General features: G+C 36.2%; 1 long non-coding RNA gene across 1 annotated transcript in view; it reads right to left on the bottom strand.

Annotated features, from left to right (window-relative positions):
• The window catches only part of LOC141481334 (uncharacterized), a 52,212-nt gene that overhangs the window by 15,838 nt on the left and 15,461 nt on the right, over window positions 1-20,913 (bottom strand). The gene's annotated exons all lie outside the window — the stretch shown is intronic.

The raw sequence follows: 20,913 nt of genomic DNA, 5'->3' as shown, positions 1-20,913 counted from the left end.
AGATATCGCACCCTGAGAATGAAAGTGATTGATTTCGAAAGATTCAGTTTGTGGTAACCGGGCAAGGAAGTCATTTTTGTACTGGAAGTTCTGTGAATGCGAGGTAGTAAATTAAAATGCAAAGTTTTAAAAATGTATCTATTTATTTTGAGTCTTTGCAACGGTCTCAATAACGTTTCATTGAGGTGTTATCATTAATGAGGTTGAAGTAACTAATTGCCACTTTTAACTAGCAAATAATAAATTATTTCAGAAACGTAGTCTTAGGTTACCCGTAATTCACATTACGCTTACAAACTGAAAAGTCTGATGTTAATTCAATTCAGCAAACATTCTTTGGATATCTGAATAAAAAAAACAATATATTATAGTAGTAACTAATTCCTCGGCCTCGACCATTTTACAAAATTCTCAACATTACGCTATTTTTTCGACTTTGAAAAGTTGGGAAATTTCGGGTCGTGAAGATAGAAAAAGTAATAGTAGAAAACAATAAACATAATATAATTTGGGTGTTGTTTCCTTTCATTTGTATTGAATATTCCTATACATGGTGGATATGGTGGAATACCAACGACCTTGGTCTAAAACAGAATAATTCCCATTATTATTTTCATATGTACCAAAATTTATTTTTGTTTGTGCATAAGCATTCAGCCAATCTTTGGATAGCTAAGTAAAAAAATTATTATATTATAGTAGTAACTTAACCCTTGGCATTCATTTTTTCGAAAGTTGGGAAATTTTGCTGATGAGGTTGGGAAAATGTGGATTCCCTCCCCTCTGGTATTTCTTTTCGCTACGGCCCTGGTGACATGTTATTTTTAACAGGGTTAAAGATGGCTTTCTGTGAAATTTTAAACCGAAGTGTTGGATGTAGTAATGAGCATTCATTATAATATATAGCATCAGAATTTAATTGGTTTTCTTTATCGCAACTCCAGTCATTTGGAATAGGTGGATTGGTGATTGTCACACGATACTGATTTTCTACCCATTGAGTAACATCGCTATTGAGATATTCAACCAAAGGCTCCCTGTCTTGTTTTTTTTTGTCAGTCTGCAATTTTGGAAGTGTTATTTCCATCAAACTAAACATCTCTTGAACTAGGAGTAGATGAACAAGGCGGGAACGAGCGCAAAATCCCGTGTATTTTTTTAAGGAGCTGAACTTTCTGCAATTTTTGGTTCGAACAGGAGTGGGGGAAACGTGTGACGTCATCGACGCAGGATGGAACGAGCGATTCAAGCGTGGAACTCTGCCCCTCGGCCCCCTTGGTACTCCACCTAAAACCTATCAGCTCCCTTAGTACTCGGCCCCCTTGGGATTCCGCATCAGCGCTCAGGCCCCCTTGTCACGTGATTTTAATTAAAAAAAGTTTATAGTTATGAGATTCGCACCTGTATCCTCCGTGCCGTGAACATTGTCCTTAGCCTCTACACCAACGTAAGATATTGAAGTTAACTGCGAATGTTGGGTATTTATAGCGTTAGTTTCGTCGGGACCGAAATTAACTCATTCATTATACTTGACAGCATTTTTTTTTATTTCCATTGAATGTAATCGTCATTATCATATTGAAGATAGGAAAATATACGTAGATTTGGGAAATAATTAAAATTTCATATAAAGATCTGAATGTGTGTGTAAGAGAGAGAGACGCGTGTGACGTAATCGATTCAAAAATTTACGTGGCTTTGCATATAGGATATTGAGAGATTCATTTGAATAATTTATCGTACAGAATTGTTTCATGTCCTGTTATCAGTAACCACACAAAGATAAGCGCTAATTAAGTTTGGGAGCTTCCGAAATCGATTTTTAAAAATAAAACTTTTCCGAAAAACTCAAAGTTGAGTTACAATTATATTTTATTAGCAATGTTAAAGCCAAAGGTACAATTATAACTAACTGAAACAAAGAAAAACTCATATTTATAATATCGGGTAAGCTTGGGTAGAATTGCAGCGTCTATTGAATTCCTGGTATCCAGCGTGAGATACTTAATGTAAATGCACTCCGGGAATTGGCCTTGGCTATATCTATAACATGGGTTGTCCATACATAACACCTCCCCTCGTTGTTTAGAAATTAGGGTTGATTTATCAAACCTGATTTCTAATCCTAAGATCTTCAATCGGTATGCACCGATTTTCTGTATCGGGATCCTGTCTGGTTCTTCTAGGTGGTCCAAGTTTCTTCATTAGTTGAACTGAGATCAGGTATGTTGCGAGACAGATCATAACGATGTACAGGAATATTGTCCACAAACTAATACCTGACGAAACGATGGGTTCTTCCTCTTGAAGTTTGTCCCGTACATGGTCCATTTGATTTTGGATACTCTTCAAGTCGTCAAGATTCAGTGATTCGAGTCGGAATGGAGGTGTTTCTTCAATGTTTTTCAACAGGTTCTCTTCGGGTTTGATATCCAGATGAGGTACTTTTTAAACTTTTGTTTCAATATTAGGGTTTTTGTGGGTTTGTAGAATGGTGGTGTCTACTTTTAGTTTACAGGTTTCTGGAATTTCGATCACATAGGTCCCTTTGAGAGATGACGTTTCTTCTTCGTTGTTACACTCTGACGAGGCCGTTGTTTCATTTGGAAATATTGCGATCCACTGGTTGGAATTTATTTTTTGAATTTTTTTGTCACGTAGTTTTATGGGCTCTGGATGACAATTTTCGTATGTTTGCGTGAATCGGATAAGATGCACTTCGCATGGAGATTGTGCGTCCGCTGGGTTTGCCTCTGGTAAGGTACATAAAGCTTCACCTGGAATGGCTTCTTGACATGGTTCGTTAGAAAATATATAGTGGTGCTCATTGAGAAAAAGGAATTTGTTTTCTGGGACGATAATTTGGTATAGATTTGGTTTGGTTTCAATAGGAAGAGAGTACAGGTGATAATAGGTATAGTCGTTCGGTTCGGCGACTGGAACTTCCAAAATGAATACTAGTTTTGTTTCTTTCTGGTATGCTTTGATAGTTGTTATTTTTTCGAAAATGATTATGTTTTCTCTGTTTGGAATATACGGAAGAACAGCTTCATTTAAATGGTGGGAGATATTTTGCAATTCTTCGAGAAAATCATCGGCTTCTATAATGGATGGGTGTAGAACCGCTATTTTGGCAAAGGTAGTGGCAGTTTCTAGATCTTCCAGTATCCTCAGGATCATGTTAGTGGTAGCTATCAATTGTGTGAATACTGCATTCATATTCATTCGTTCATATGTTTCAGCATACGATGTTATTTGTTTCCGGATTGCGCCTTCTAGTTGTTCAAGTTTCAGTTGGATTGTTAGTTGATTTCTCGCTAATGTATGTATTGTGGAATTGAATTTTTCGATTGCTTTTGTGGTTAAAGAAATCTGTTCATCTAGTAACATTTTTTGTTTATTTTGTTGACCTTGGATTTTTTGAATCGCATCTTCATAGCGTTGTCCATCTTCCGCATCTAAATTACCGGTTATCACTTTTACGAAACTACCGAGAACATTGATTAGTCCTCGTTTTATCCGAGTCAATATTAGTGTGGGGAACAATTGCGTCAATTTATCTTCGATTTCATGTAGTTGCTGATCCATTATGTGAAGGTAGTTTTTCATATCCTTGCTAGAATTAGGACCATGCTTTGGAAAACCGGAGTTTATATGACTGGTAATATCTTTTATTAATTGAAATTCTTGAATCAGGTCCTGCAGGTCAAATACTCTGATGAAGGTCCATGGTTTATTTTTGTTGTGGTTATTGTTGAGGGTTCAACTGTCCCAAGGGTCCAGCAGATTGTTCTGGAACAATAGGGTGTCTTAAGTTATCAAAATGTACTCTGCGTTTTTGATTGTTACTATTCATTATAATGCAGGTGTTATCTGAATTGATTTGGTCGATAGTAAAAGGTCCTAAGTACCGGGCTTTCGATTTGTTTCTTTCGCTTTCTGGGTTTCTTTCAAATACTTGATCTCCTACTTTGAAAATGTTTTGATCCTTTTGGTTCTTATTTCGGCTTGAAATAATACGTATTTTATCATTTTGAAGTTTTTCTTTAACCTTTTCGTATGTTAGTGATATTTTCTTGCGATGGTCTTCGACATATTGTTGGTAATATTGACGCTCATAAAATATGTCGTATGGATTTCTGGAAGCTGTGTGTCCATAAACTAGTTCCAAGGGTGTGTATCCTGTCGCAGAATGGATTGAGTTGTTGTATCCTATGATGGCGTATGACATGAGTCTTGATGGGGTATCAGATGATTGTTGTTTCACAATACGATAATGTTCAGTTAAGGTGCCATGTAGTCTTTCAATCAATCCATTTGATTGAGGGTGCTGGGGTGTAATAAAATGAATGTTGATTTTATGAAGTTTCAAGAGGGATGAAACTGTTTCATTTTCGAATTCGGTTCCTGAGTCGAAAGTTATGGATTCTGGCGTTCCGAAATGTTGAAAAAAATGAATAAGTTTATCCGAAATTTCTATCGCATTTTTACTTTTCACTGGGTATGCCTGACCTAATTTGGAAAATTCATCCACTACAGTGAAAAATGTTTGACCTTCTATTGTGAATAGGTCCGCATTCAGTTTTTCAAATGGTTTAGTTGCTGTTTCCGTTATTCTCAAGGGAATGACGGGCCTGTGTCTCTCATATTTGTTCTTTTTGCAAACTAGGCAAGAGTTGATGAAGTTTTCTATCGTTTGCTTCATGTTAGACCAGAAGTATTTTCTGTTGATTGCTTTATAAGTTTCGTTGATGCCTCGATGATTGGTTTTTCCTTCGTGATAGTTCTTTATGAGTTCTTCTTGTTCCGAAGGTATTTCTACAACTATTGTTCTGGTCTCACACCTCACCAAAATTGGATGGTCTTTATTGAAGGTGGTACAAAAAGTTTTACAAAAATCTCGATACATTTCTTCCTTGTCAAAGTAGCAGAAGTATTTCTTTCTTGGTTCGCAGAATTGAATGAGTAAAGCTTTGATTTCCTCTTCATTGTTACCTTGGGAAACTTGAGCATGGACTATGGTTTGTTTACCTCGTTTTATTACTTTTGGTGGAAGGGGATTGTTGAAAACAGTAGTTATTATAAACTGTTTCTCCTTCTTGTCGATTGCATCTGGTATAATCGATATACTATCTGGTGGTTCTGCTTCTTGTCTGGAATTTAGAGTAGTTTCCGAAATATCGGGCATTGGTGATGGTTCGGGTGGTATCGTATTTTCAACAATCATTGGTTCCGGAATAATCGGTGGGGAATCAGGTGCACGAAAAATTTCTTCTTGTCGTATTCCCGTGTCCATAGGTTCTGGGGTGATCAATCGGTTTCGACTATCTTCTTCCATCCGTATGAGATCATCTAGGAGTTGATCTAATTCGGGGTCGTTCTCGACTTGGGTGGATCTAGCATCAATTTCCATTGGATTAATTTGTATCCTTGAGAGAGCGTCAGCATTGGTGTTGTGTTTTCCCTTTTTGTATACGACTGTGTAGTCATATTCCTCGAGGCGAAGTCTCCATCTTACTAATTTTGAGTTGGGCTCTTTCAACGAAAAGAGCCACTGTAGTGGTCGGTGATCCGTATAGATAGTGAACTTCCTTCCGTAGAGGTACGGGCGAAAATACTTCGTCGCCCAAACGATCGCCAAGAGTTCTTTTTCTGTTGTCGAGTACTTTTGTTCTGTGTCGTTCAAGGTTCTTGACGCATAGGCGATTGGCTTGTCCTCTCCGATTTGTCCTTGGGATAGTATAGCTCCTAGTGCGAAATTGCTCGCATCGGTGGTCAAAATGAAGGGCTTACTAAAGTCTGGATATTTCAGTATAGGGTCATTAATAAGAATTTTCTTGGAATTTTCAAAACTTTCTATAAAGTCGGCTGAATGCACGACTTTGGCATTCTTCTTTAAGCATTTGGTCAAGGGTTTGGTCAGCTTGGCAAAGTCCTTTATGAATCTTCTGTAATACCCTAGTAGTCCAAGGAATGCTTTAATTTCCTTCTGATTTTTTGGTATCGGAAATTTTTGAATGGCACTAACTTTGTCTGGATTTGGTTTCACTCCATCTGGAGTTATTATATGTCCGAGGTAAGCTACTTCTTTTCGCAGAAATTCACTTTTGTCCAACTGGATTTTGAAGTTGGATGTCCTCAGTCGTTCAAAAACTTCTCTGAGGTGTTCCAGATGTTCCTGCAAGGATGTGGAGAAAATTATGATGTCGTCTAGATACACAAGACATTTCTCGTTCTGTATACCTCTAAGGATGTTATCCATGACGCGTTGAAACGTCGCTGGAGCATTTTTGAGCCCAAATGGCATCCTCTTGTACTCGTAGTGACCATTCTCCGTGCTGAAGGCTGTTTTTTCGATATCTCGTTGATCCATCTGAACTTGGTGGAACCCTGAAGCGAGATCCAAAGTAGTAAAATATTGACTTCGGCCTAGCTTGTCCAAGATATCGGTGATATTAGGTAGTGGATATTTATCATCCACTGTCTTTTGATTGAGTTTCCTATAGTCAATCACAAGCCTCCACTTCTTCTTTCCTGTCGCGTCCGGTTTTTTCGGTACGATCCACAATGGTGAACTCCAAGGTGATGTAGACGGCTGTATGATTCCTTGCTGTAGCATTGATTTTATTTGGTTGCGAACTTCCTGCTGGTGAACTTGAGGATATCTGTATGATTTGGTGAATATAGGAGTGTCTTCTGTTAGCTTAATGGTATGCTTTATTTTATTATTGAACGTTAGAGGGATCTGCTCACAGTGAAAAATATCTTTGAATTCGGAACAAAGTTTTCGAATTTCCCTTCTCTCTTCTTTATTCATGTGATCTAGCCGTAAATTTTTTAAATTTATATTTCGTAGTTCTTCATAAGATTCTTCATTTCCTGTGAAATTTGAGTCTTCAAAATTGGTCACTTCGTAAATGTCGATAGGCTCGATGTTAATTGGTTCAAATAGATCTATTATCAATTTCTCATTTGTTGGGTTTATTATTGTTGTTAAAGCCTTTCCGTCATCAACTGCAACGTATGCTGCTGGCATTTCCAAATCTTGAAATTTGTTGTAGCTTAAAATTCCTTCTTTTAGTGGTTTGTTGACCGGTATCTCCACAATATGTTCAGTTCGGGGAAGAAGTTCCATATGAAAAATTGATGTTTTCGACTTTTTGTGTTTTCTTTGGTTCTCTTCTCCTTCGAAATGAAGTGGAATGGTTGTTTCTTTTGTTAGCAGCTCGTTACTGTCTAAGTTAATTGATGCTCCAATGTTTCGTAGCAAGTCGATTCCAATGAGTCCATCGTATTTAGGATTGAAATCGAAAATGAAGAACTTTTGGCAAAGATCGGGTCTTTTGAAAATTTTTGATAGAGGTATAGTTATGCTATAGTTGTGCGTGGAAATATTGTGAGCTGATTGTATCTGGAAATGATCCTCTTGAATATGCTGTGGGTAATATGTGTAAGCCGAATTTGTACTAATGAGAGTTTTTGTTGAACCAGTGTCTATCATGAATTTTGAATTAGTTTCAGGAAAAATAATGTACGGTAGTTTGGAAATAGATGTAGCGTTAATCTCAACTAAGTCATTGATTTGTCCTGTTGGGTAATACGAAAATTTTGGCATTCTTCCGGTTCATGTCCAGGAATTAGTTGTTCCTGTGTTTCTGTGAAATTTTCGTACAACTGATAGTTTTCTTCTTCTTGTTGATCGAGTGAGTGGTACTGATTGTATCCATAATCCATATTTTCATTGGCATAGTCTGTCTCTTCTGAGAAATATAATTCTTCAGACACGAATGTTGGTTTAGGTTTAGGCTGTGTGTTTTTTGAAAAATTTCCTGATGACGTATCCATTGGTGTTGGTCTGGATGCTTGACGGAATGGATTTGGTTGAAAAACGTTCCTCTGGGTAGGTCTGCTTTGTTGGCTACTCTGCATTGTAGATGAATTCCAGGCAGGTGGTTGCCTGAAGGGTGGTCTTTGGAATGTCACTTGATTTTGTGGTATGAAAGGTCCAATTGGTCTCTGACCAATAATCTGGCGGTTTTGCGAAAATCCTGGAGTTGGACGAATTACTGGATTTCTTGGTTGTGAGCTAGTGAACGGTAATGTGTGAGTATCTCTCCTTTGGTTATGCACTTGTATCAAAGTATTGGTTTTGTTTCGCGCATATGAAATATTTTCTTCACTTAAAACTTGAGATAAAGCTGTTTCAATATTTTGGGGGCCTCTTGAACGAATGATTGATCCTAATGGTTCCTTCAATCCTGTGAGAAAAGCTTTCAATGTGAGACTATCATATAAGCTGGTTTTGACAACTCAAACTTGTGCATCAGGTTCGTTGCAGGCAAGGTTTGAAAGAAGAAGGCTTCTTATATCTTGACATCGAGAACCATATTGTTGTGGTGACTCGCTATTTCCTTGTCTCAAAAGCATAAGGTCTCGAAGCAGTGAATTTTCGTCTCTTTGATCGGCAAAATTTCGTTGAAGTAAGTTGCGAAGGTCTGCCCAAGACGTTATTTCCCTTGCTCCGGTTATAGTTTTTGCTCTCCCTGTAAGTTTGTTTTTTATGCAGGTTATCAAAAACTTATTGATGAAGGCTGCTGGGTCCTCTCTTTTGGAAAACTGGTTCACTATGAGGTCACATGCTTCAATAAAATCTGCTAGCTCTGCTGGTTCACCTTCAAATCTTGGGATGGCATCCAAATAACTTGTTTGAAAAGCGGTCATTTCGTCGGCTTGTTCTTGGGTATTGTTTTCAGAAAATTCGTTATGAAGATTGATATTCGAAATCAAATTTGTGAGATAATCAATTTCAGACATATAAAGGGAATATAAGGGGTATCACTGTTAAGGATTAAATTGGGATAAATGAGCAATCACTTACAATAATTTTTGTAGTATCCTCATTGGTCCAAATGGTCCTGAAGTGGTAACCCAAAAATTGTCAGTGGGAGACTGACCCAGAATCGCTTCCACTTAACTACTGCTACTGGAGATGAAATTAATTGAGTGTTCCTGGTATTTCAGCAGGTTGATTGTCACTGATAGTCCACTGATAATCCAATAAAGTGATTGGCACTGATAATCCAATAAATTGCTTGGCACTGATAATCCAGAGTTTTCTTATCACTATGTTCAAATTTTTTCACTTGAATGTTCGATGTTTGTTCAGTTCTTAAAAATAATTGGAAATAACTTCGACGATTTTGTTCGAAATCTTCCGGTTCGAGGATATAGCAATGGATTAGTGTCGATTTTTAGATCACTACGGGCCACTACTATCCTACCACGACTGCGCCAATTAAGTTTGGGAGCTTCCGAAATCGATTTTTAAAAATAAAACTTTTCCGAAAAACTCAAAGTTGAGTTACAATTATATTTTATTAGCAATGTTAAAGCCAAAGGTACAATTACAACTAACTGAAACAAAGAAAAACTCATATTTATAATATCGGGTAAGCTTGGGTAGAATTGCAGCGTCTATTGAATTCCTGGTATCCAGCGTGAGATACTTAATGTAAATGCACTCCGGGAATTGGCCTTGGCTATATCTATAACATGGGTTGTCCATACATAACACGCTCGATTCATCGATACAAAAGTATATGAATACAACAAAAGTTGAGTCACTAGCTGAACTATCTATTGGTTGAAGAAGGACACTGTAAACACAAGACTTATAAGACTGCATCTGTCAAATGTCAATACATGTCAGCATGGCAGGTTCAGCGTTGCCGGTTGTACAATAAATCGTTGTTTATGGGGCAATGTAGCGTTACCGGTTTTGAAATTATTCGTGAATGACTCGATGAAAATTGGAAGCGTGAAAGTTATATATTAGTAATGATGAATCGAAGTGGCGTCGAAGTGTACAGGGTGTGTCAAAATACATCACTTGAGAAAAAACATAACAGTTCCACGAGGCTGTAAGTTTTCAACGTGCGATCCCTCAATGTGTACAAGGTATCTCAAAATACATCATTGAAAAACAAATATGACGTCGAAGTGTACAGGGTGCAACGAAATATAGGAAAAAAACATTTCGATTTGAAATATGATATTATTGTGTATACAGGGCGTTTTGAAATACATCATTGAAGAAAAGAACATGTCGATTCAACAGAATTCTAGCGTTCCAACATGTCGGAAGTCTCGTATCTTTGTTAACCAAGTTGGCATCATCAGGAGAGGAAGGAAATGACACCAAGGGTGTCGAGGAGTTACTGTTTTGCGTGCGATCGATTTCTGTGCGTTTTCGATCGTTTTCGTCCGTTTTTGATCGTTTTCGATCGTTTTTCGTGCGTTTTCGACCGTTTTCCGTGCGTTTATTCGTTATCGTTTCATCGTTATTGTCGTAACGGTTTTTTGTATTTCAATATGACAGTCATTTATCATTTAACGCGTTCCGCTAACTAAGTTAGCATCATCAGGAAATGACTAAAGTCCATGCTTTGTCATATGCAGATTCATTTCGCGAATTCTCAGACTCTTGAATGGAAACTTGTGGAACACTCAACCTGACTTCTGTTAAAGAGTAGTGTCGGCCAGCTAATCACAATGGAGAAATCAAATATCGCTCGATTGATTGTGCTAGATGAAATTGAACTGAAGAATGTGGATTGAATAATAATAATAATAGTGATAAAACATTGAAACTTCGAAAGTGACGTAGTCACCGTGGGAGGTGATGGCGTGTGTGATAATTTGTGAAAATTAATGTGAAATTACAAGCAATAATAGCACAACTGTCAGAAGGGCTCTAAGTTGTATATTCGCTAATAATGATCGGATCGTCGCGTACAGCACGTCAAATGAAAGGATAAGAAATGCAGAAGTCAACGACGAAGAGAAATCGAAGATGACGCAACATGTCATAAGGGTACTAAACCAAATATTTGTTAATGATAGTTGAATCTCAACGTGCAGTACATCAAATGGAAGGGAAACGAATACAGAGTGTACCGACAGAGAAAAAACGAAGATGGTGTAATGAATATAATATCCAACGCCCAATGTGAAATAGCAATAGAAAAATTGCAAATTCAACAAAAATCACTGAAATAACTTGGAATTGAAAAATGTTGGGTTATGAACAACTATAAATCTATTCCAATTGCAGAAGCTTGATGCAAAACGCAGAATTTATTGACAAAGGAAATGAAAAAACCATTATATACTGTATATATATATATATATATATATATATATATATATATATATATATATATATATATATATATATATATATATATATATATATATATATATATATATATATATATATATATATATATATATATATATTGTGAAAGAAAGTTTTTGGCTTTCTACTACTCCATCTGATACAAAAAAATGGATGAGAGAATCTTCCATTTCCCAAAAAATTAATCACTCCTAAAAATATAACCCTTTCAATTCATATATATTATTATTGATATTCCACAAGAAGGATTTAAAGCTTTATATCTTCTATTGATTATCTGCGAGCGCTTTCGACAGTTGGTAGTACTGTCATCCTCTAGGCACTCAAACTGAACTTGTCATCCTGTCGTCTGCCTCTTTATACGGTCAGAGCGTCTCAACTCAGGTATTTCAGGTACTTTAGGTAAATTCGTCTGTATTTGTACTGCTCTTCTTTGTGTTAGATCTTCTCTAGGAATGTGTATGGTTTTGTTTATTATATTGAATGCTAGGTCTTGTTGTGTTTCGATTTGTACTTGTTCCTTGATGAGTGATTTATGACTGTTAAATTTATGGATGTTCAAGTTTTCCCAAAAGTCCATGCGGTTTCCCTTGTTGACTTGTTTTATGAGTTTTATGTTCTCTGGTGGGGGGAAATTATGTTTGTTTTGTATGGCGTGTGTTGCGAGGTTTGATTTATATACTATTGGATTTATGTATGCCTTTTTGTTCTCATTGTACCTTTGGATTAGTTTTTTTTTTGGTTTGGCCGATATAGAATTTGTTGCAGTCCGAGTATTGTATACTGTATATCCCGTTTTGGTCTTTGTCATCTTCTTTTTCATAGTTGTTTATTTTTTGTGTTATCTTCGTGTTCGGCTTGTATGTGATGTTGATGTTCAGTGATTTGAAGATGTTTGTTAGTTTTTTGGGTTGGTGTCCTACGTACGTAAATGCTGTCCATCGTTGTATTGTTCTGTCTGTTGGGGTGGCTTGATCCTTGTTCTGTATTTTTTGTTTGATTCTGTTTTCTAGTTTATAATAATAATAAAAATATTTATTCATAGTTCCATATAAATACAATAAATATACAATCTATAAAAATGATTAGAAAAAATACAAATGAGGCTAGAAACAACATGTACCGGAAGGGTACTGTTGATTTTAGTTCTAGCCTTGAAGGAGAGAAAACTAAACGAGAGAAAAAACAATGAAACAGGAAGAAAAAAAAAGAGGAAGGAGAGAGAGGAAAGAGAGAGAGAGAGAGAGAAAACATGTCGAATTCATTACTGAAAATTTTTCAAAAGTATAAAATCTATGAAATCAATGGCTTTATAATTGAGGAGCGATGAGATATTTTTTGTAACAACACTTAAATGAAAAAACTCTACTAACTTTATATTTTTGTGAAATATTTTTGTACAAACTATATATATTATAACTGAAGGATCGTCGATATAGAGTGGTTCGATTGTGCGGCGGAGAAAGTAACCCTTTAAACCTCAAATTTAGAGTGTGTACATCGCTACGAAATCTTATTTTGTTATACAAATATGATGGACATCTGTTAATCAATATTTTATAAAAGAGGGTAGCCGAGTGTAAAACACGTGTATTTTCCATAGTCAACCAATTGGTTTCTTTAAGTTTATATGAAATTTTGTCATATTTTCTGATACCATATACAATATACCTAAGACATGATTTTTGAACCCTCCTAATTCTCAAAATATCTTTTTCATCCAGGCATGAACCATACACAACATCACAATATGCAAAATGACTCAACACAAGAGCAATTGTTAATTTTATTTTCAAACTTATTGATAATAAATGACGATGAGGATAAAGCATTCTCAAACTCATGTAACTTCTTTGAACACATTTTGTGACATGTTTTGTAAACCTTAAATTCACGTCCATTTCGATACCTAAATTTTTTTCCACGTTCGTGGGGCATATTACTGTATCACCGATAACAATAATAATATGTCTCTCCACCAAGCTACGATTAGTACCAAAAACAAGCAGATTAGTTTTGTTTGAATTAATTTTGAGGGTTTTATGTTTTGTATTGTGTACAAAACGCAATAGATAAGCAACGACACATTTAAGTTCACGAAAAGAACTGAAACATTCAACTAATGGAAACCCTTCCAATGAAACGTAACAAGTAACGGAATTATTTGCTACGGCTTCAAGTTCAGGGAGAGTAATTTCAGATAATGCGCCTTTTGGCCATTCGTCTTTGTCCTGTGATAACCAAGAGGGGCCGTTAGGCCATATAGAACTAGTAATAAATCCAGAAGGTAATTTTCCGCGTGATACTAGATCTGCGGGATTGTCTTTAGAGAATAGATGTCGCCAATGACAGATTTTGGTAAGTTTTTGTATATCAGCTACACGATTGGCTATAAAGGTTTCAAGCGATACGGAGCAGTTTGCACCCAATGTAATGCGATCGTGGAGTCGGACCACAAATAAATGTCAGTGACGTCTAATAGAAGAGATTTCTTGACCATGATAAGTGAATTGAAAAGTAATACGGCACTGCATAGCTCTGAGCGAGGCAAGCTAACTGGGCTCAAAGGAGCCACTCTTGATTTGGAGCATATTAGTTGTGTGTGCACAACTCCGTTTGAATCTGTTGAGCGTGAGTATAGGCAAGCTCCATAGGCCTTGGTTTATAATTTAGTTATTGTAGATGGTTCAAATGCTGGAGATTGGCATATAAGGGATATAAAACCCTATTATGGTTCTGACTCTGAAGTATCAGTAGGGTAATATTTTGTTACTGATCTCCTATTTCAACCTATGTTGGATTTGTTAGATTTCCTACAGATATATTACTAGTATTTTTCATTCTTGATGAAGGAAGTTAGTGCACGATGTTCCTTATTCTGAGAGTACTATCAGTTTTTGTTTCTGATTGGTTTGTATGTGTTTTTGATATAATGGTTCTTTCGAAGAAAATTGTATCTAGTTTTTGTGTGATCATTACAAGTTGAGGCAGACATATTTGATTGTAACTTTTTCCCGACTCATGACAAATCCTAATTTAGACTTTCCGATAGTACTTATTCTTACAGAATGTGTGATACGCAGAGCTACCGTAGCCGAAACTTCAATGAATAGCACTTCGTGTTGTATAATATCCTTTTGGTGGTCTATTTTATTTTTTTGGGAGAGGGGTTGTGTAGTGTTTATAAAAACCTACTGTACTCTTCATTCAATTTTTATTCCGCCGAAGGTAATTATAATTGATTTTAAAAAAAGTTTCCTGAGGTGTAAGCAATCCAATTCACACCCTTTTCCTCGCAAAGATTTTCACTTCTCAATACACATATGGTAATCAGTTTCTGGTACAGATTGATAAGTTTTTCTTTCCAATAGGACCGATTCACTCGGATCCCTTCGAAGTAGATTTTCTATTTTCATCAAACCGAAAGTCAGGAATGAGGTGTTGCCAAAATTATTTGGGTGAATTCCTCATAATAGATTTGCGCTGTAGGTGATCCTTGATCATGAGAACGGCAAAGAGTTGTGGCATTTTTTGGAAAAAGGAGTGATGAACGAGAATCTCAAGAAGAACTTCTATCTCTGATTGCCTCACGAAATATATTTTCAGTCAATTCACCAAATGATGGAATTTTCATTCATCAAGTTCGATAAATGTGTTTATCCATGTCCCCACGATAGTCAAAGTCCATTTTGAAATTAGAAAAGTACGTGCTCCAAGTCTGTCCCGTTTCTGGTCGAAGAAAACTGCAGCTGCAGCTCGACGATAAACTAACAGGCAAATATTATACTTACACTTGACTAATTTTTCCGAAAATAACCTCTTTTTGCATTAGAAATACTGTTTTATTAACCTGAACTGGGTATATTCTAATGAGGTAATTTTCAACATCATTCCTATTGATTATTTTTTTATTACATGAATCTTATGAATATTACTTTTCCTGATATTTTTACCTGGACTATCCTTAGGTAAATGAAAGCGTACTTTTACCTACGATCATTATTGAGTTATTATAATGTGTTTCACATATGATTAAATGGCAAACTTGGAGCTCATTCAGATTTTGATTTCTACCCTTATTCAATTCACCGGCCAGTATTTTGTGAATGTCAAGTATCTTCAGAATATCTGATTTTTTAAAGTTTCATTCCATTCCCGTGGCTTAAAGAACTGAATTTGATTAGATTTGGTTTCACAGTCGACCATATCAATGATCATTCATTTTATTGACTGTGTGGCGCTCAACTTAGATATCTATAAAACAAAATATTCAATTGCTGAGATTTGAGAATACAAAAAGGTTTTTTTGAACGAAATCCATAGTGCATACCTACGAAGAGCTGCCGTACGCATTTTCAACGATAGGTGACTTTTCAATTATAAAATTATTTTCAACTTTCCATCACAAAAGAAAATATAACTAACTTCAGATATATTTTAGATAATAATGTATTTTTGACAACCTCAAAATAATTTATATTGTATAGATACCGTCGTATTTGTAGCCTATATCCGATAAGCCATATAGATACATAACTTACCTATTAAAACTAGATAAAATAAAACATTATATAATGTCGTTGTATATGACAAATAAACATTGTCATTTCTAGAACTGGCCAAATGAGAAATCTTCACATTCTGTAGGTAAATTCTAAATTTCATGTACCTGCTTTCTGATCTCAATTACCAAGATATCATTATATTAACATGGTTCAATTAAAATGTTACCTATGCGGACGGACGACTATTTCAGAAAATGGGTATTTAAATTCTGTGATATCCATCTGTTCATATCACGTAGTAGGTGCTTAGCGACAGTTATGCTTTGAATAGCATAAAAACGTTTCTGTTCAGTATATATAATAACGAATGACTACGAGAAACACCATTCATTTTTGAACTGCTTGTGGACTAGTTTCTAGTATTTGATATAGTTTTCATTCTGAAAATCGCACTATCTTTCAATGGAGAATAACAATGAAAACATTCTAGATAATTTGGAAAATTACGTTTTCTCTGAGAATGGATTCGCAACAAGTTCGGATGCAGTTGCATTTCTGAACAGTGATCTTTCTACTGGTTCTTTACTTTCTGAAGACTTGAACCTGTCGAACCAAAACAGGCAATCCGCGGCAGTAGAAAACAGTATTTCGGCGAAAGAACCAGAACAGTATGTGGAACAGGGAGCGAAATATACTGAAGGAGCGATATCAACGTTGGAGACGGTATTTGAAGAAACTCAAGTGAGTTATCAACCGAGGATCAATTCCCGTATCATGCAACCACCATCACAAATGCTACGTCTAGCGCCTTCGAGTGATTTCAGTGCTTTCTCCCCTATGATACCGCGAGAAAATACCGGCGAATCCAGTACTATGGAGGGGCAGAATTCCCATAATTGCCATACTTCTCCTTATCCTTTCCTTTCTAACGTCTCGAACCTGCCAAACCAAGACAGGCAATCAGCAGCAGTAAAAAACGATATTTCAGCGAAGGAACTCGAACAGTATATGGAACAGGGAGCGAAATATGCTGATGAAGCGATGTCAACGTCGGAGATTGTGTTTGAAAAAACCCAAGGGAGTCATCAACCGGGGATCGATTTCCGTATAAGCCAAACACCATTACAATTGCTACATCTGGAGCCTTCAAATGATTTCAATGCTTCATCTCCTATGACATTGCGAAAATTTACCAGCATATCCATTACTATGGAGGGACAGATATCCTATAATTGTCTTGATTGTAAAAGACATTTTGCCTCTCTAGGCTTTTTGAACATGTATTTCTCTAAGCAATGTTACCTCAGACAGCATAGGAAATCGATACATGATGGTGACAAACCCTTCAGGTGTGTTAAGTGCGGCAAAAGATTCAGCAGTGAGGAGGTCTTGCAGAAACATGTCGAAAGGCACTGGAGAGACAAACCCTTCAAATGTGTCCATTGTTTTAGAACGTTCAATTACAAATGGGATCTTACCCGGCACATGTATCATCATACAGATACCAAACCGCACCATTGCCCCATTTGCGGTAAAGGTTACAGTAGAGGGGACCATATGAGAAGACATACTTTGACGCATGGAAAATAATTCCAAGATATCGCACCCTGAGAATGAAAGTGATTGATTTCGAAAGATTCAGTTTGTGGTAACCGGGCAAGAAAGTTTTCAAAAAATTGTAGTATTGAATACATCTCAATATAACTCTTCTGTGTTCCGACGCATTATATCGATTCTTAGCAGATTTATAGATTAGCCTTTTGAGTGCACCGTGACCAAATAACTTTGTATTTATAATATTTTCAATATATATATTGATAATAAATGTAAAGTATTTTCAAATTAAGTCACTATTGCAAAATTATTTTTGAACTTTTCTAAATTTTTCATGAGTTACGTCTGTTTATGACGCAAAAGATTCAGCAGTGAGGAGGTCTTGTAGAAACATTTCGAAAGGCACTGGGGAGACGAACCCTTCAAATGTGTGCATTGTTATGAAACGTTCAATTACAAATGCGATGTCACCCGGCACATGTATCATCATACTGATACCAAACCGCACTATTGCCCCATTTGCGGTAAAGGTTACAGTAGATGGGACCATGTGAGAAGACATACTTTGACGCATGGAAAATGATTTAAAGAAATCGCACCCTAAGAATGAAAGTGATTGATTTAAAAAAATACAGTTTGTGGTAAATGAGCAAGAAAGTCTTCAAAAAATTATAGTATTGAATACATCTCAATATAACTCTTCTGTGTTCCGACGCATTATATCGATTCTTAGTAAATTTATAGGTTAGCCTTTCGAGAACACCGTGACCAAATAACAGCTGAATTGAATAAGGTTTGCAGCTCACGGTCAGCGCCGACAAAGTTAGAGCCGTTGTCAGAAAATAATTCAAGAGACTTTCCTCTCCTAGCAAAAAAGCGCTCAATACTAGTTTCATATTAGGTCACTATTGCAAAATTATATTATAAGTCTGTTTATGACGCATATTGGAGAGCATTCTGTTGACATAATAAGTCATTTTTGTACTGGAAGTTCTGTGAGTGCGAGGTAGTAAATTAAAATGCAAAGTTTTAGAAATGTATCTATTTATTTTGAGTCTTTGCAACAGTCTCCATAACGTTTCATTTGAGTGTAATCATTAATGAGGTTGTAGTAACTAATTGCCACTTTTGACTAGCAAATAATAAATTATTTCAGAAGCGTAGTCTTAGGTTACCCGTAATTCACATTACGCTTACAAACTGAAAAGTCTGATGTTTATTCAATTCAGCAAACAATCTTTGAATATCTGAGTAAAAAATCAATATATTATAGTAGTAACTAATTCCTCGGCCTCGACCATTTTACGAAATTCTCAACATTACGCAATTTTTTCGACTTTGAAAAGTTGGGAAGATAGAAAAAATAATAGTAGAAAACAATAAACATAATATAATTTGGGTGTTGTTTCCTGTCATTTGTATTGAATATTCCTATACATGGTGGATATGGTGGAATACCAACGACCTTGGTCCAAAATAGAATAATTCCCATTATTATTTTCATATTTACCAAAATTTATTTTTGTTTGTGCATAAGCATTCAGCCAATCTTTGGATAGCTGAGTAAGAAAATTATTATATTATAGTAGTAACTCAATCCTTGGCATTCATTTTTTCGAAAGTTGGGAAATTTTGCTGATGAGGTTGGGAAAATGTGGATTCCCTCCCCCCCTGGTATTTCTTTTCGCTACGGCCCTGGTGACATGTTATTTTTAACAGGAATAATGATGACTTTCTGTGAAATTTGAAACCGAAGTGTTGGATGTAGTAATGAGCATTCATTATAATATATAGCATCAGAATTAGATTGGTTTTCTTTATCGCAACTCTAGTCATTTGGAATAGGTGGATTGGTGATTGTCACACGATACTGATTTTCTACCCATTGAGTAACATCGCTATTGAGATATTCAACCAAAGGCTCCCTGTCTTGTTTTTTTTTTGTCAGTCTGCAATTTTGGAAGTGTTATTTCCATCAAACTAAACATCTCTTGAACTAGGAGTAGATGAACAAGGCGGGAACGAGCGCAAAATCCCGTGTATTTTTTTAAGGAGCTGAACTTTTTGCAATTTTTGGTTCGAACAGGAGTGGGGGAAACGTGTGACGTCATCGACGCAGGATGGAACGAGCGATTCAAGCGTGGAACTCTGCCCCTCGGCCCCCTTGGTACTCCACCTAAAACCTATCAGCTCCCTTAGTACTCGGCCCCCTTGGGATTCCGCACCAGCGCTCAGGCCCCCTTGTCACGTGATTTTAATTAAAAAAAGTTTATAGTTATGAGATTCGCACCTGGATCCTCCGTGCCGTGAACATTGTCCTTAGCCTCTACACCAACGTAAGATATTGAAGTTAACTGCGAATGTTGGGTATTTATAGCGTTAGTTTCGTCGGGACCGAAATTAACTCATTCATTATACTTGACAGCATTTTCTTTTTATTTCCATTGAATGTAATCGTCATTATCATATTGAAGATAGGAAAATATACTTAGATTTGGAAAATAATTAAAATTTCATATAAATATCTGTATGTGTGTGTAAGAGAGAGACGCGTGTGACGTAATCGATTCAAATATTTACGTGGCTTTGCGTATAGGATATTGAGAGATTCATTTGAATAATTTATCGTACAGAATTGTTTCATGTCCTGTTATCAGTAACCACACAAAGATAAGCGCTCGATTCATCGATACAAAAGTATATGAATACAACAAAAGTTATAGAACACACAGAGTCCTCTATGAGTCACTAGCTGAACTATCTATTGGTTGAAGAAGGACACTGTAAACACTAGACTTATAAGACTGCATCTGTCAAATGTCAATACATGTCAGCATGGCAGGTTCGACGTCGCCGGTTGTACAATAAATCGTTGTTTATGGGGCAATGTAGCGTTACCGGTTTTGAAATTATTCGTGAATGACTCGATGAAAATTGGAAGCGTGAAAGTTATATATTAGTAATGATGAATCCGATTTGAGAAAAAACATTACAGATTGATGAGGCTGTATCGTTTCAAAGTGCGATCTCTCAATGTTATAACAAACATGGCGTCGAAGTGTACAGGGTGCGTCAAAATACATCATTTGAGAAAAAACATAACAGTTCCACGAGGCTGTAAGTTTTCAACGTGCGATCCCTCAATGTGTACAAGGTATCTCAAAATACATCATTGAAAAACAAATATGACGTCGAAGTGTACAGGGTGCGTCAAAATATAGAAAAAAAAACATGTCGATTTGAAATATGATATTATTGTATATACAGGGCGTTTTAAAATACATCATTGAAGAAAAAAACATGTCGATTCAACAGAATTCCAGCGTTCCAATATGTCGGAAGTCTCGTATCTTTGTTAACCAAGTTAGCATCATCAGGAGAAGTGCGTTTTTGATCGTTTCCGATCGTTTTTCGTGCGTTTTCGACCGTTTTCCATACGTTTATTCGTTATCGTTTCATCGTTATTGTCGTAACGGTTTTTTGTGTTTCAATATGACAGTCATTTATCATTTAACGCGTTCCACTAACCAAGTTAGCATCATCAGGAAATGACTAAAGTCCATGCTTTGTCATATGAAGATTCATTTCGCGAATTCTCAGACTCTTGAACGGAAACTTGTGAACACTCAACCTAACTTCTGTTGAAGAGTAGTGTCG

Source organism: Leptinotarsa decemlineata, unplaced genomic scaffold (assembly GCF_025532065.1).
Source record: "Leptinotarsa decemlineata unplaced genomic scaffold, Ldec_3_MD MMD2_tig00000157_RagTag_RagTag, whole genome shotgun sequence".
NCBI lineage: Eukaryota > Metazoa > Arthropoda > Insecta > Coleoptera > Chrysomelidae > Leptinotarsa > Leptinotarsa decemlineata.
The sequence above is the reverse complement of the archived record's forward strand: the minus strand, read 5'-3'. Positions and strand labels throughout refer to the sequence as shown.